Below are 17715 nucleotides of genomic sequence, written 5' to 3'. Positions count from 1 at the left end.
ATGTTTTCCTTTATACAATAGAATAATTGTTCCTCTTATCTATTTCTTTGGAACCTTTCCTCCATCCTGACATACCCTACAAATCCTGGTCAACCAATCAGCCATATTACCACTGTAGCAAAGCATTTTTCAGCCCTCCTCTTATAGGTCATTTAAAAAACATTCTCAACATTATACTAAACGCCTTTTCACTACAGCATTATTCAGCTTGACCTCTTTTATAAAATCAACATTGAACTAATCTTCAAAATGCTCACTCCCTTGACCCAAGACTCTATTCTTGTTGGAGAGCATCTCTATTTTGAGATTCCATATGTTCATTCATTTATGTCAGCATTAATTTCAGTATATAACAACTTTTTATTCTTCTTCATCCATCTATTTTTATTACTTTCTTCTCTGTCTCTATCATTTCCTCCTTAACTATCCAATCCATTCTCCTGTAAGCCTGAACATGGCTTTGCTTAACATACAACAGCAGCAAAAATAATATCCTTTATTTCTTCACTATTGTATTGCTTCAACCCAACGTTTAAGAGTATCTTGCCCTATTCCAACTGCTGTCCTTTTTAACACAATAGAATTTGTAAAACTACTGTTTTCTCCACCTGTGTATTTTATCTCTATATTACAAATGATCTATGCACTCCTATATATATATATATATATATATATATATATATATATATATATAGATAGATAGATAGATAGATAGATAGATAGATAGATAGATAGATAGATAGATAGATAAAATATATATATATATATATATATATATATATATATATATATATATATATATATATATATATAGATAGATAGATAGATAGATAGAATATTTCATATATTTTTATTTTTTTTTAATCAAGTGCTTTTGTATACAATGGATTATTTGCATCTGTATCAATATCACTAGTAGATTTTTTCCATTTTTTTTAGTACATATAGGTTTGTTTAATTTAGATGCTCATTATTATCATTACTAGCTAAGCTACAACCCTAGTTGGAAAAGTAGGATGCTATAAGCCCAAGGGCTCCAACAGGGGAAATAATCCTGTGAGGAAAGGGAATAAGGGAACAGATAAAATAGTGTGCCTAATTGTACCCTCAAGCAAGAAAACTTTACCCCAAGGCAGTGGAAGACCATGGTACAGAGTCTATGGCACTACCCAATACTAGAGAACAATGATTTGATCTTGGAGTGTCCTTTCTTAGATTCTCTCCTAGAAGAGCTGCATACCATAGCTAAAGAGTTCCTTCTGCCCTTACCTAGAGGAAAGTAGCCACTGATCAATTACAGTGCAGTGGTTAACCCCTTGAGCGAAGAATTGTTTGGTAATCTTAGTGTTGTCAGATGTATGGGGACAGAGGAAAATGTGGAAAGAATACGCCAGACTATTCGGTGTATGAGTAGGCAAAAAAAAAAAAAAAAAGCAAGCCGTAATCAGAGTAAGGTATCCAATGTAGTACTGTCTGTCCACTTAAAGGAGCATAGTATCTCAACGGGTGGCTGGATATTTTTACTCCATAAATTATTCATACTGTTTGAAGCATTACTATTGTCAGTATTATTCGTGCATTAAATTTTAGAAATAAATAAGTAAATATTCTATTAAATTTCACGTCATCCATAGAAATTATACGTTTCGATCATTCTGTTCAACAGGATGACATACTGTAAGTCTCTTTTCATAATTTTTATATGACGATCGTTACTGATCTCAAGATATATATTCTTTATTCATTACTTCTTGTATTTAGTTTATTTATTTCTAAATTTCTTTCCTCACTGAGCTATTTTTCCTTAAGTAGATCTTGGCCTTTTAGCATCCTGCTTTTCCAATTAGGGTCGTAGCTTAGCTAATAATAATAATAATAATAATAATAATAATAATAATAATAATAATAATAATAATAATAATAATAATAATAATAATAATAATTAGAATAAAAATAATAAGGGTAATAATAAATCTTTTTCTTTATTTTTCTGTATACTATTCGTTTTATTCCAGTTTGCAGTTTACTAATTCCTGTGTTCATCCTAATTCCTTTTATTTTTTTCGAAATGCATTTTCTTTATGGAAGCGTCCTTTGCCCTCTATCAAATTTAGTTAGACTTTGTTTATAACAGCTTGATATCAAAGCTTTCATGACTCAAACCTATTTCTGTCTCGCCAAGCTTCATTAAATCTTAATACTCTTCATACCCTAATCATATGGTCTGTTTTGAGAATCTATTACTGTCTGGAATTCTACTCTCAGTATTGGTTACACATCCGAGCACCTACCGGACTTAATGTGAACTAATTTTCCATCCATATCCTCCCCTGAAGGTCTTACATTGAGTACATAAGTTGAAATACTAGATGTAATTTCATCTATAGCTTATGTAAGTCTCACTTCACACTTATGATTATCATTGATCTGACAAGGAGTTTGGGTCGAGAATTAAAATGAGAGCTTATTCGGTGCATTGTTTCTTGTTGTCAAATAAAGCTGTTCTTATGCTAGACTGAATTCCTGCTTGGATAACACATCTAATTTCTTTCTTTAAGCTCACGCGTGATATTACCTGAGAGAGAGAGAGAGAGAGAGAGAGAGAGAGAGAGAGAGAGAGAGAGAGAGAGAGAGAGAGAGAGAGAGAGAGAGAGAGAGAGAATGAATGTTAGATTTAAGAAGTAATTAATGGAGAGAGAGAGAGAGAGAGAGAGAGAGAGAGAGAGAGAGAGAGAGAGAGAGAGAGAGAGAGAGAGAGAGAGAGAATGTTAGATTTAAGAAGTAATTAATGGAGAGAGAGAGAGAGAGAGAGAGAAGAGAGAGAGAGAGAGAGAGAGAGAGAGAGAGAGAGAGAGAGAGAGAGAGAGAGAGAGAGAGAGAGAGAGAGAGAGAGAGAGAGAATGTTAAATTTAAGAAGTAATTCATGGAAATTAACGGTTTTTTTAATGTACATTTTTTTTCCTTATTAAGCAGTTTAAAATAGCTTCAGTCATTTTGCTAGGTTGTTATTGGACTTACTGGAAAAATTTTCTCAACTGAAAATGGTTTGATTTGATTTAAGGAAATTGCTCTATGTGGAATATGTAGAGTGTTGTGCACGGCACATTGCAAGCAGTGATCCTATAGTGTGTTGGACAATTCTTCTTCTTCTTCTTCTTTAGATTGCCCGGAGCTTCTCTCCGGACAGGGGCTTTTTGACGGTGCCTCTAGCCCCTAGGTGGTTTCCCCGGCGGGTAGGTGTGGTGGTTGCAGATCAGCGGGGCCTGGAAGTATATTTTTTTCTTTTCCCTAGTTAGGGGCGAGAAGAGAGGTTTTATAGTGGTAGGGGAAAGGCTGTATAGTAGAGAGTCCCAGTGAGTAGGAGAGTCTGGGAGAGGAAAGGAGGGTTTTCAGTGGGAGAAGAAAGAAGCAGTTTTAAGTGTAAGTACTTATTGCTGCTTATTGGACAATGATAAGAAAAAATGCAGGGAACTCTGTTGTTATTTTGAGCAAAAATTCATAGATTATGTATTACAATTCCTGCTATTGCTTTTGATGCAATATTCTGATTAGCTCTGCCAAAAAATATAAAAGTGCTTACACTTTTGCCTGCATTGTACCAGGTTACCTGAAAGAATGAAAATTTTTTGATAAATTTAAATGTAATTCATCATGGGTAGAGGTTCATCTAAACGTAGTTCCTCGTGGAAAAAAATCCATTGGGTGTACCCCTCCATAGAATTTCTTGTTGAAGATTTGACAACTTGCGCCCGTGGAAATAATTTTACCTATTGTAACTAGCTCAAATAATGCCTATCCTCCAAGAAAGAAAATAACAGAGTGACTTTCACCCAAATAAAGGGAAAAAAAGAGGTAGAAGGGCCAGTGCATCATTCCTTTCATTCTAGCCATACGATGCCTGAAAACTTTAAATCAATCAATTCTAGCCATACGACACGACTGCTAACTTGGACGAGACGTCTCTTGTCCCATGAGAAAGTTAGGTTTGCTACATCTGTTGGGTAACTACCACCGAGACGAGATTACAAGTGACCCATGGGTATATTCCCCTAGGTAATGGGCTGAGAAGATTGTCTGTTGGTATCAGACTGCTGTCTTCAAAAATTCTGCTGCCCTGACAGGTTTTTCCTGAGAGCTGGGGAAAATCCAGTATGTCTAACTTCATGCGCTCAAATCCGGGATGGTTCTTTTGTCTCCTCTATTGCAGTAACAGTGTGTCTAATTGTCACACGAACTCAAGAAAGAACAGAGTTCTATGATCTTCCTCTCTATTTCTTCTGTTGCTGTGACAATAGATCGATCTACATTGGTTACCTGTTAAGGCTAGAATTGAATTTAAAATTTGCTTGTTGACTCACAAAGCACTTATAAGTGATAAGCCTAAATATCTTCGTGATTGCCTGGTCCCCTACCCTGAAGCTACCAGCGCCGCTGTAAGAGTTAGACATGCAGATGACCCACATAGACTATTCGAAATTAGTGTGAATCATGCAATAGGAAGAAGAACGTTCAGTTATGCGGCACCGAGACTCTTTAACGACCTTCCACTCGATGTCAAGAATAGCAATAATGTGGCAGCTTTCAAGAAAAACCTGAAGACTTATCTGTTTAGAAAGTGTTATAATAGTGACCTGAAAACTATTAAGCCTGAATACAAATGCTAGCGAAATAACTGATAACGATACAGAGCAAAATATTAACTGGAAAGGAATTATTTTTTCACACACCAAGGCCCGCCTGAACAGACCTTTAGTGTTTGATGGCGGGCGAGAAATAAACCCCTAAAAAAAAAAAAAAAAAAAAAAAAAAGTGTGTATTCCCTGTTACATTAGTTACCCCCTATCAAGTGCGCCTCACGCACGTTTTCTGTAGTGTTTGTTATCAAGTGCTCATCACGTACGTTTTCTATAATGTTTGTTTTGGTAAACGTCACTGTGTGTCTGGCAGAAGTTAGCCCGGCTTCTTTGTATCCGTTCTAATATTAAAACGTATTTTTCAGTGACTCTAAGTGTCTGTATGATACCCAATTGATACCACGGATTAACATGGTAGCAGAGCGTGTGATGAACTAATTAAAGCAAGTGATCAGGTAATAGTAATGAAAACAATTTTGCGTTAATTGGCGTCATCCCCCATCAGCGCTGGTTTGTTTACATGCGATATCCCGTTTTGGACCAATAATTGTGTGTGAACGACGCAAGATTTACTCAACATGTCTTCGAAATTACGTCATCCGCCTAAATATTCAAGTGATACAAGCTAAGATATATGGCGTCAGGAACTTGCAGCATGGGAAATAATAAGCAATGTGGCGAAAAATGTGGCCCTCTCGCTGCCCGATGAAGGTGAGATTTGGTAAATTTGTATAGTAGTGTATTACAGGGTGTGATTTCGAACAGAAAATATATGTTTTCCTCTAGCAATTAACGTGATTTAACCGAATTTGACCTTCATTTCAACCGCAAACAAACAGATCAACCAATTCGGATAACTTTAAGTTGCCGAATTGGTTGATGGATGAAATGAAGGTGAAAACCGGATAAATCATGATATTTCCTACAGGAAAACATATATTTTCTGTTAAAATGGTTAAGTAAAATCACTGCTGTCATATATGTTGTGTTAAAATATTTAAATATAAGCGCTTGTTTAACGGTGACATTTACAGAGAACGATAACATTAGCAACATTACCAATGGTACACAGTGTTACCGACGATGACGAATGGTACACAGGGTTACCAACGGTACCATGGTATTACTAGCGATAGCAATGTTAGATATTTCCATACGTATTTTAAATAACTTGTCCATATAAGTTTTACCCAATATCTATACAGTAAAAAAAAGGCCACAGAACCTAACAAACCTACCTTACCTAACCTAGTAGTATGACAGGTCACAAACCTCAGGTATTTACCGAGGTCGGTAAAATTTTCCATGTTACGAATAATACACAGAGTTGACATTACTAGCGATAGTAATGATAGATATTTCCATACGTATTTTCAATAATTTTTCATATAAGTTTTACACAATAAATAAGAAGTAAAAAGAGGGGCACAGAACCTAACAAACCCACCTAACCTTGACTTACCTTTATGAAGACGACGTCAAAACTTGCGGGTCACGGGAGTCTTCCATGGGGGTAGACGACTTTTTCCCAAAAATGTACCTTTATATGAAGTAACGGTATAACAACAATGACGTTTCTTTTTGGTTATAGGTATGGTGGATTCGGTATTACAATAAAACATGTGAATGTCTTTCCTGTAAGATAGGGGGGAACGACACTTGGGCCACTGTAAGCGTTGAGGAATTACATTGAGTGATTTCAGGAAAATATCAACATTGGATGAAGAATCATAAAAATCACTATGGAATATAGCAAATGCTTTTAGGTATGGAATACTGCAGCTGTTATAAGTATCTATAATTTCCTCCATCGTAAAATACGAAAAATTAAATCTCACTCGAAATGATGGACACCTTACTAGTTCAAAGGTTACAAGAGAAAAGGATTTGGCAGAAGGAGCATGAACAGACCACTTAAAGAGACAAAGGAAGGGGGTAGAGAAAGAGGTAGCTTCCTAGGTATATTTGACTACAGTGATATATCCCAGAGAATTTACCAAAGGTATCCAGAATTCTAACTCCTGGAGCGAATATCCCTGAAAATTTTACGAAGGGATATCGCGTAATATCAGAGGACGTATTCTTGACACGTCTCATGGCTATCTACGCCCCCAATAGAGCTTTTACTTCGAGGGGAAAGAGAGGCAAGAATAAGGAGAGTTGTTAAAGAGACAACGCTCTCGACACTCCTACTGCTCTGCAAATAGTGCGCCAATTCGCCTCCACGAGGCGCCACCAAGTCGTTCTTTGTAGCTTTGTAGGTGTTGCAGATACAGTACCATAGGGAGGGATTCATTATCCTTTTGTTAAAAAGAGGGTGGGTCCATCAGGACGACATGGCTACCTCGCCCAAAAATAGATTTTTCGTTTCGCTCAAAATCCGTTTTTTTCAATATTAATCTTACCCGATGATCATGTAGCTGTCAACTCCGTTGCCCGACAGAAATCTAAGGTCGGGATACGCCAGCGATCGCTATACAGGTGGGGGTGTACACAACAGCGCCATCTGTGAGCAGGTACTCAAGTACTTCTTGTCAACAAGAACTCAATTTTTCCTCTGTCGTGCCACCGGCAAGACCTACTTGGATACGCTGTTGATTCTGGAGTTGTTTCTCACGATTTTGGTGATGTATTCGCTCTAGATTTTAGCCTTCGCTATTCAGGAAGCTTTATCATTAGCTTAGCAAGCTTTTTTATTTAATTTGGATTAATTGTTAACGAACTTTGCTAGATTTTGGAATCCCCCCTTGACTATTTCTACATTCAAGATGTCTGACCAGTCTCAAGTCCCTAAGTACAGGCAGTGTAGTGTTAGGGCTTGTACTAGGCGTCTTCCGAAGGCCTCCATAGATCCTCACACCGTTTGTTCCAATTGTAGGGGTAAATCCTGTCAATTGGAAGATCGATGTGAGGAATGCGTTGGGCTTTCGGAATTCGATTTTATCGAATTCCTTAAAAATGCACGTAGGCTAGAGAAGGATAGGATCAGGAGGAGTTCTTCTCGCTCTGTTGATTTTTCCTCTCCCCATGCCCCTCAAACTTTTCCTTCCCCTGTAGTGGTGACTCCCGACCCTGCTACTAGTGCTCAGCCATCCATGGCGGATATGATGCGTGCCATTCAGGCTCTTGGTGACAGAGTGGAGTCATTGGCTAATGACCGTAATCAGCTTTTGGCAGATGTCAAAGAGCTGAAAGCGAAAAGTGCAGTGGGAAGTGTTGTTAGTGCAAGTGAAGTGAAAAGTGTCAGTGTCAGTGTTGCGCATGAGGGTACATCTGTTCGTGCCAGTCGTCCTCCCAGTCCGGGACCTCTTGCAAGCTCCCAAGCCCAGGGGAGAAGCAATGTCGAAGGACCAAAGGGTTCGGCAGGCCTTGATCAGCGTACGGATGTACCCTCAGTGGTTGCGGATGTTTCTGTCAGAGATCGTCCCATCCACAAACAGACGAATGAGCCCTATCATTCCTCGTCTGTGGAAGAAGTTTCAAGGAGGAAACGATGGACCAAGGTCTCACGACCGCTCAAGCGTAAGGTCCCTTCCGAGCGAGTCCAACGGCCCAGGTGTAGCCACTGGGTCAGTTCGGACTCGCCGCAGTCTTCCGAAGACTGCACACCTCCCAAGAGAGGTAGAGTGGTTCCACAACAGGCTACTGCTCCGTCTGTTGCTGCTCCAACCACGGTAGACCCTAAGTGGTCCATGCTGCAGACTATGCAGTCTCAGCTTGCTGCGTTCATGCAAGAGTATCATGCTGAGAAGGTTGACACTGCACCTGTTAACCTACAACCTGCCACGGTTGTGCGCTCAGCAGATACTGCGGCTGCCTGCTCCCACACTCCACCTGTGAGAGCTCCACCACCGATGCGCAGTCCACCCTGCCAGACGCATGTTCTTGCTGCACCATCCGTTAACATGCGTGAGCTACCGCATCAGCAGTGGGAAGGTGCTGTAGAGCTGCCGGGTTCTGACACTATGCGGCATGCTCCGCAACCCATGCGGCATGCTCCGCATCCCATACGGCATGCTCCGCTACCCACGGCAACCCCTCCCATGCACCAGCACTCTGCTTTTGTTGTTGCCAGCTCGCAGACTGACCAGCAGCGGCATGATGTTGGATCCGCAGCAGCTACGTATGCACCCGTGCTGCCGGATTCAGCCGTTCAGCTTTCTGCTCCGCCTTTGCCACTTCCTACTCAGCTTTCGGATGATGGAGTATCGGATGACGAAGCTGCACATTTGGATGAACCGCACTCCGACTTTGAAGGGCCCAAGTCTACGCCTCCCTCCTTAGACTTTCGTAAGGTCCTTGCCTTGTTCAGGGACTTGTATCCAGAACAGTTTGTGTCTGCAACCCCTCGCTCTCCTCCCTCCGAGTTTGCTCTGGGCATGCAGTCTGCTGCTCCTGCCTTCACCAAGCTTGTCCTCGCACGCTCATCCAAGAGAGCTTTGAGGGTTATGGGAGAGTGGTTGCAGTCCAAGAAGCAACTGGGAAAGACTGCTTTCATCTTTCCGCCTACCAAGCTTGCTTCCAAGTCTAGCGTCTGGTATGCCACGGAAGAGGAACCCGGCTTGGGAGTTCCTGCCTCTGCCCAGGGCGACTTCTCAAGTCTGGTTGACTCTCCCCGCAGGCTGGCTATGAGACGATCGAAGATTTGCTGGTCCTTTTCTGACATGGATCATCTGTTGAAGGGAGTCTTTCGTGCTTTTGAGATCTTCAACTTCCTCGATTGGTGTTTGGGAGCGTTAAGCAGAAAGACTTCCCCTTCGGATAAGGACTCTGCCATGCTGATCATGTCTAGCATGGACAAAGCCATTCGGGATGGGTCTGGTGAACTTGCGGCTTCGTACGTGTCGGGAGTGCTTAAGAAGAGAGAACATCTTTGCTCCTTCTTGTCGGCTGGTATCACTCCTTGCCAGAAGTCGGAGTTGTTGTTTGCTCCTCTCTCCAAGTGTCTGTTTCCGGAGGAGCTGATCAAGGGGATGGCTGCCTCTCTGATCCAGAAGGATACCCATGATCTGATGGCATCTTCCGCACGTAAGGCTAAAGCTTTACCTTCCGTGCCTAGGCCTTTCCGTCCTGCAGCAGTAGACACACCAGCAACTAGGTTCATCCCGCCCTTTCGTGGCAGAACCTCCAGCAGAGGAGGTACCCGTGCCGACAGTCACCGTGGCAAATCCAAGAAGGGTTCCAAGTCCGCAAAAGGCAGGATCTGACTGCCTTCCTCTCCAGACAGCAGTGGGAGCCAGGCTCAAGAACTTCTGGCAAGCTTGGGAGAGCAGAGGTGCAGACGCTCAGTCTGTGAAGTGGCTAAAGGAGGGGTACAGAATTCCGTTCTGCCGCAGTCCCCCTCTAGCTACATCTCCCATCAACCTCTCTCCCAACTACAAGGAGAAGGACAAGAGGCTAGCGTTGCAACAAGAGGTGTCGCTCTTGCTACAAAAGGGAGCGGTAGTCATAGTCCGGGACCATCAATCCCCGGGCTTCTACAACCGTCTCTTCCTGGTAGCGAAGAAGACAGGAGGTTGGAGACCGGTGCTGGACGTCAGTGCTCTCAATGCTTTTGTCACCAAGCAGACGTTCACGATGGAGACGACGAAGTCGGTCCTAGCAGCGGTCAGGAAGGAGGACTGGATGGTCTCGTTAGACCTGAAAGACGCGTACTTTCACGTCCCCATCCATCCAGACTCCCAACCTTTCCTAAGGTTCGTCTTTGGAAAGGTTGTGTACCAGTTCCAAGCCCTGTGCTTTGGCCTAAGCACGGCACCTCTTGTGTTTACCAAACTGATGAGGAATATTGCCAAATTCCTTCACTTGGCAGACATCAGAGCCTCCCTCTATTTGGACGACTGGCTTTTAAGAGCTCCGTCAAGTCGTCGCTGTCTGGAGAATCTCAGATGGACTATGGATCTGACCAAGGAATTGGGCCTCCTGGTCAATATAGAGAAGTCCCAACTCGTCCCATCCCAGACCATTGTCTATCTAGGTATGGAGATTCAGAGTCGAGCTTTTCGGGCTTTTCCGTCGGCCCCAAGGATCAATCAAGCCCTAGAATGCATCCAGAGCATGCTGAGAAGGAACCGATGTTCAGTCAGGCAGTGGATGAGCCTAACAGGGACACTTTCATCGCTGGCCCAGTTCATCGAGTTAGGGAGACTCCACCTCCGCCCCCTTCAGTATCATCTAGCTGCTCACTGGAGAAAGGACATGACGCTAGAGGCGGTCTCAGTGCCTGTTTCCGAAGAGATGAGGTCCACACTGACGTGGTGGAAGAACAGCATTCTTCTCAAGGAAGGTCTACCATTGGCTGTTCAGACCCCCGACCACCGTCTCTTCTCGAACGCATCGGACACGGGCTGGGGTGCGACACTGGACGGACAGGAATGCTCGGGCACGTGGAATCAGGAGCAAAGGACACTTCACATCAACTGCAAGGAGCTTTTGGCAGTTCATCTGGCCTTGATAAACTTCAAGTCCCTCCAGCTAAGCAAGGTGGTGGAGGTGAACTCCGACAACACCACAGCCTTGGCTTACATCTCCAAGCAAGGAGGGACTCATTCGAGGAAGTTGTTCGAGATCGCAAGGGACCTCCTCATTTGGTCAAAAGATCGAAAGCTTTCGCTGGTAACGAGGTTCATTCAGGGCGACATGAATGTCATGGCAGATCGCCTCAGCCGGAAGGGTCAGGTCATCCCCACAGAGTGGACCCTTCACAAGAATGTTTGCAGCAGACTATGGGCCCTGTGGGGTCAGCCCACCATAGATCTGTTCGCTATCTCGATGACCGATGTATTGTTCTCCGATTCCAGACCCAGCAGCAGTTCACGTGGATGCCTTTCTGCTGGATTGGTCCCATCTAGACCTGTATGCGTTCCCTCCGTTCAAGATTGTCAACAGGGTACTTCAGAAGTTCGCCTCTCACGAAGGGACACGGTTGACGTTGGTTGCTCCCCTCTGGCCTGCGAGAGAATGGTTCACCGAGGTACTGCAATGGCTAGTGGACGTTCCCAGGACTCTGCCTCTAAGAGTGGACCTTCTGCGTCAGCCTCACGTAAAGAAGGTACACCCAAGCCTCCACGCTCTTCGTCTGACTGCCTTCAGACTATCGAAAGACTCTCAAGAGCTAGAGGCTTTTCGAAGGAGGCAGCCAGAGCGATTGCCAGAGCAAGGAGGACATCCACTCTCAGAGTCTATCAGTCAAAATGGGAAGTCTTCCGAAGCTGGTGCAAGGCGAATGCAGTTTCCTCATCCAGTACCTCTGTAACACAGATAGCTGACTTCCTGTTACATCTAAGGAATATAAGATCCCTATCAGCTCCTACGATCAAGGGTTACAGGAGTATGTTGGCAGCGGTCTTCCGCCACAGAGGCTTGGATCTTTCCTCCAACAAAGATCTACAGGACCTCCTTAGGTCTTTTGAGACCTCAAAGGAACGTCGGTTGTCCACACCAGGTTGGAACCTAGACGTGGTTTTAAGGTTCCTGATGTCATCAAGATTCGAACCGCTTCAATCAGCCTCTTTTAAGGATCTCACATTAAAGACTCTTTTCCTCGTTTGCTTAGCAACAGCTAAAAGAGTCAGTGAGATCCACGCCTTCAGCAGGAACATAGGTTTTACATCTGAAACGGCTACATGTTCCTTGCAGCTCGGTTTTTTGGCTAAAAACGAGCTTCCTTCCCGTCCTTGGCCCAAGTCGTTCGAGATCCCAAGCCTGTCCAACTTGGTGGGGAACGAACTAGAGAGAGTACTTTGCCCAGTGAGAGCTCTTAAGTACTATTTAAGACGGACAAAGCCATTACGAGGACAATCAGAAGCTTTATGGTGTTCTATCAAGAAGCCTGCTCTACCGATGTCTAAGAACGCAGTTTCTTACTACATCAGGCTTCTGATTAGATAGGCACATTCTCATCTGAAGGAAGAAGACCTTGCTTTGCTGAAGGTGAGGACACATGAAGTTAGGGCTGTCGCTACTTCAGTGGCCTTCAAACAGAACCGTTCTCTGCAAAGTGTTATGGATGCAACCTATTGGAGGAGCAAGTCAGTGTTCGCATCATTCTATCTCAAAGATGTCCAGTCTCTTTACGAGAACTGCTACACCCTGGGACCATTCGTAGCAGCGAGTGCAGTAGTAGGTGAGGGCTCAGCCACTACATTCCCATAATCCCATAACCTTTTTTAATCTTTCTCTTGAAATACTTTTTATTGTTGTTTTTGGGTTGTACGGAAGGCTAAGAAGTCTTCCGCATCCTGGTTGATTTGGCGGGTGGTCAAATTCTTTCTTGAGAAGCGCCTAGATTAGAGGTTGTGATGAGGTCCTTTAGTATGGGTTGCAGCCCTTCATACTTCAGCACCTAGGAGTCGTTCAGCATCCTAAGAGGACCGCTAGGCTCAGTAAGGAAGACGTACTTAAAAAAGGCAGAGTAATGGTTCAAGTCGACTTCCTTACCAGGTACTTATTTATTTTATGTTTGTTATTTTGAATAACTGCTAAAATGAAATACGGGATACTTAGCTTCTAATGTTAACATGTATGCTGGTCTCCACCCACCACCCTGGGTGTGAATCAGCTACATGATCATCGGGTAAGATTAATATTGAAAAATGTTATTTTCATTAGTAAAATAAATTTTTGAATATACTTACCCGATGATCATGAATTTAAGGACCCGCCCTTCCTCCCCATAGAGAACCAGTGGACCGAGGAGAAAATTGAGTTCTTGTTGACAAGAAGTACTTGAGTACCTGCTCACAGATGGCGCTGTTGTGTACACCCCCACCTGTATAGCGATCGCTGGCGTATCCCGACCTTAGATTTCTGTCGGGCAACGGAGTTGACAGCTACATGATCATCGGGTAAGTATATTCAAAAATTTATTTTACTAATGAAAATAACATTTTGGGCTCAGGCCATGTCGTCGTGATGGAAGTTTACCAGAGCATTAATGTATCTGTGGATTTTCAATAGTGCCGTTCATCTCGAGCTAAATCTTTCCTTTTTGGTCTTTAGATTTAGAGACACTTGATGTTACCGTTATACATCAATCAGCTGATCATGAATTATGTCAGTGCTTCCTGCCCCCTACAGGGAGGAGTCTGGGTAGACTCGAGGAAAAAACCCGAGGATTGTGAGTTCAAGGAACAATCTAGCAAACAGTTGTATATTAGTGTCATCATATACGTAAAGCATAGTCTGTATTAGGATGGTATTGATCTGGACAGGTTACTGTACCTCCCAGGTCTGTTGATAAAGAGACGGACAGGTTTATATACGTGTAGGAAACCTTAAACAGTAAAATGAACAGTCTAGTACAATAAGATCTTACCTGTTTGCTTGGAACAATATGAATCTTAGTTCCGATATTTACTTGAATATCAAAAGAGTCAAGGATGCTCTGACTTATACATACACTGGAACATTTGGGGCGAAAGAGACGCAAAGATTCTTTCTATTGTTTATTAAAAAAATAGAAATCATGGTTGTATTCAATTACAATGTATGCTGAATTTTTCAATATTAAACTTACCCGATAATCATGTAGCTGTCAACTCCGTTGCCCGACAGAATTCTACGGAAGGGATACGCCAGCGATCGCTATACAAGAGGGGGTGTACTCACAAGCGCCACCTGTGGCCAGGTACTGCAGTACTTCTTGTTGACACCACTTCAATTTTTCCTCTGTCGTGCTTCCGGCAAGACGTTCATGGATACGCTTATAATTTTGGAGTCTTGTTCACGGTTTTTGGTGAAGTATTGCTCTAAGATTTCAGCTTTCGCTATTCAGGAAGTTTTATTATTAGTTTAGCTAACTTTTGGAATTAATTTGATTAATTATGGTGACGAAGAGAGTATGAACTCTCTTTCACCTTTTAATGGCTGACCCTTCCCTTAGACGGAAGTGTTGGTGTCTAAGAGAGTATAGACTCTCTTTCTTAATTTTGCTTAACAAAAGTTATAGATTTATTTTATATCTCTCCGCCTTTTATAGGCCTCTTCGATTAACTTCCTTTTATTATAAACTTATTAAAATTAATTTTTATATTTGTTTATATTCGACCTTTCCTAATAGTAGGCGGTCTTTTCTTGGTACCGAAGTTAATTAACATTGAGCCCGTCATTTCGGTTACCTGTTAACATATTATGCTATTTTAATGTTTTTGAAAGAATTTCTTTGATAGTCTCGTACTGTTTTCAAAGTTGAACTAACGTTTTGTTTTGTCTCTGCAGTTGTTGACGTTCAGAACGTTCAACTTGCGCTCTATCGTTACGATAGAGAGAGAATTTTCACGGTGTCACGTTGCAGTAAGAGTAACCGTGTCTAGCGTTTTGTTCATTCTTTCTTAACTTAATGGTTTTAATTCTAATAAAGGAACTTTTCATTTTGGGAAATATTTTCCTTTAACAATAATATGTTTTAACGATATATATGATTGGGCTCTTCTCTCAGGTTCTAAGTCAAGAGAGAGAGAGAGAGAGATAGAGATAGAGACGGAGGGAGAAAGAGGAGGATAAACGTTTCGTTCAAGCGAGTAACGTTGTTATCGTTTTTGCTCTTCTCCCTAGTCTCTTTAGGGGAAGAAGGTAAACGTTTCTAGAGTTTTTTCTTGTTCTCAAGCTTTATGCGGTGAGAGATTTTAAACGTAGTTTATTTGATCTAGTGTTTAGTCTCTTTCCAGCCACTGAATTATTTATCTTTCATTAGATTTTTCTGTTACATTGTAATTCTGTTTTCGCAATTACTAACTTTTGAGAAAGGATAGAATTGCGTGTTTCAGGTACAAACCACTTAAAGTTTCGAGTTCAGTGAAATAAGTGCAAACAGAAAATCAAAAGTGATAAGTGATTAGCGCAAAGTGTGTCAGTGTTGTGCGTGAGGGTACTTCTGTGCGTGCCAGTCGTCCTCCCAGTCCGGGACCTCTTGCAAGCTCCCAAGCCCAGGGGAGAAGCAATGTCGAAGGGCAAAAGGGTTCGGCAGGCCTTGATCGGCGCACAGAAGTATCCTCGGTGGTTGCGGGCGTGTCTTACAGAGACCGTCACTCCCACCCGCAGACGATTGAGCCCTTATTTTGCTCGTCTGCAGAAGAAATTTCGGGGAGAAAACGCTGGTCTCAGGTCTCAAGACCTCTTAAACGTAAAGTCCAGACCTATGCCAGACGTACGAAGTTAGAGTTCAACAACCCGGATGCAGTCATTGGGTTAGCTCTGACTCTCCTCAGTCATCAGGTGACTGCACACCTCCTAAGAGAGGTAAGGCGATGCCTCAACAGACCTAATCGTCTGTTGATCCCAAGACGACTTTGCTGCAGTCCATGCAGTCGCAGCTTGCGGTCTTATGCGTGAGTTTCAGGCTGAGAAGGTTACACCTCCTCCTGCGAACGCTCCGCCTCTCCGCAGTCCAGTCTGCCAGGCGTACGAAGTTGAGGTTCCTCAGGCTACCTTACCGCGTTCTGAGTTGCCAGTTACCAGCGGTGTGCAGCAACCTCCGCCTCCTCCTGCGAGAGCTCCGCCTCACCGCAGTCCAGTCTGCCAGGCGTACGAAGTTGAGGTTCCTCAGGCTACCTTACCGCGTTCTGAGTTGCCAGTTACCAGCGTTGTGCAGCAACCTTAACCTTCCTTAAGGCAACCTCAGCAATGGGAGCAGGAGTCTTATGCCTTACTTCCTCCGCTTCCGCTTGCGGTTCCACCAGCGAGGCAACAATCTCTTGAGGTACGACAACCTCTTCCATCAATGAGGCAGCCACCTCAGCACTCGCTGCAGCGACCTAAACCCTCCTAGGCAAGAGTCTCAACTCCTTAGGCTAGCACCTCAGGAACCTCAACTCGCGAGACAAGAACTGCGTTCTGCGCAGCCGCTACCTCAACTCTCGCAGCTCACACCTCAGGAACCTTAACTCGTTCCTCAGGAACCTGCTACTGCGCATCCGCAATCCTTACAGCAAGCGCAACTCTTGAGACAGCAACCTCATGCTATGAGTCAGCCACCTCAACGCATGCATCTGCCATTTTTTCCTCAACTTGAGCTTCTTCCCATTCAACTTGGGAATAACAAATGACAATAATAACACCTCATTACTTTCATAACTTGCATTTGTAATCATATACATGTATGCCTACACAAACTTTATGATAATGGAGGTTATTTGTATTACTTATATAAAAATATATATGTATTCCTTGCAATATATTTTTAACAAATCGCAAAATATGGCAAAAATATCTTCTAAACAAATGAATCATGAGTTATGAATGTAAGGTAATATTATGTTGATATTAAACCCCATGCAAGCATGCATGAAGTAATGCAGTGTTGCCAACAGGGCGAGTTTCCCTTTCCTGAGGTGAAGTAGATTATAGTACATTTAGTGTAGCTTAATTCTACGATTATCATGCCGGCTATCAAATTCATCAACAAGATAGTCTAAATCAATTCCCTCGGCACGTGCACTTTCAATGGACGGTAATGCGATATTACTCACTCTAGCACTGGTCATGGAATTTCTGAGAAATGTTACACGCCATGCAACACGCTCTGCTTACCTTACAGCATGCTCTACATACAGCATGCTCTGCATACAGCATGCTCTGCATACCTTACCGCATGCTTCTCAGTCACACATCTTTGGTTGTTGCCAACTCACTAGACTGTCAAGCAGTTTCATAACGTTGCCTTCTAGTCTGCTGCTTTTGCACCAGTGAAACCCTCACTGAGAGAACTTAGCTTTTCTCGGATATGGTCCCTGTAGATGAGAAAGTGCTTTTCTCCCTCCTTCTGATATTCCCTTGAGGACTCTGTCATTTGGAGAGGAGCCTTTAGCTGCTTAGCCTCCTATGGACTTTTATTTAAGCATAACATGCTCCCAGGGAAGGTAATGGTTCCACTTCAGTCGCTAACCCCGTCTGTTACCACACCTGCTCCCATAGACCTTGAGCTGTGTTGCAAGACATGCAGTCCAAGCTTAGTCCTTGTTAGAGGATTTTTTTGTTTACGGAGTCAGTGTGTCACTGGGAAGACGTTCAACAACCAGCAGAAGTGACTTGTTGTGACGCAGTTCGGCAACCTCAGCAACCCGATAAGGAGTTGTCTGTACGA

General features: G+C 43.0%; 1 long non-coding RNA gene across 2 annotated transcripts in view; it reads left to right on the top strand.

The window, feature by feature from the left end:
• The first annotated feature begins 4933 nt into the window (after nt 1-4933).
• The window catches only part of LOC137646131 (uncharacterized), a 74690-nt gene continuing 61908 nt past the window's right edge, over nt 4934-17715 (top strand). Inside the window, exon 1 of one of the 2 annotated variants that reach the window (XR_011045401.1) lies at nt 4934-5089. This is a non-coding gene — a long non-coding RNA (uncharacterized lncRNA). The other variant, XR_011045400.1, reaches the window with a different exon arrangement.

Source organism: Palaemon carinicauda, chromosome 8 (assembly GCF_036898095.1).
Source record: "Palaemon carinicauda isolate YSFRI2023 chromosome 8, ASM3689809v2, whole genome shotgun sequence".
Lineage (NCBI taxonomy): Eukaryota > Metazoa > Arthropoda > Malacostraca > Decapoda > Palaemonidae > Palaemon > Palaemon carinicauda.
The sequence above is the reverse complement of the archived record's forward strand: the minus strand, read 5'-3'. Positions and strand labels throughout refer to the sequence as shown.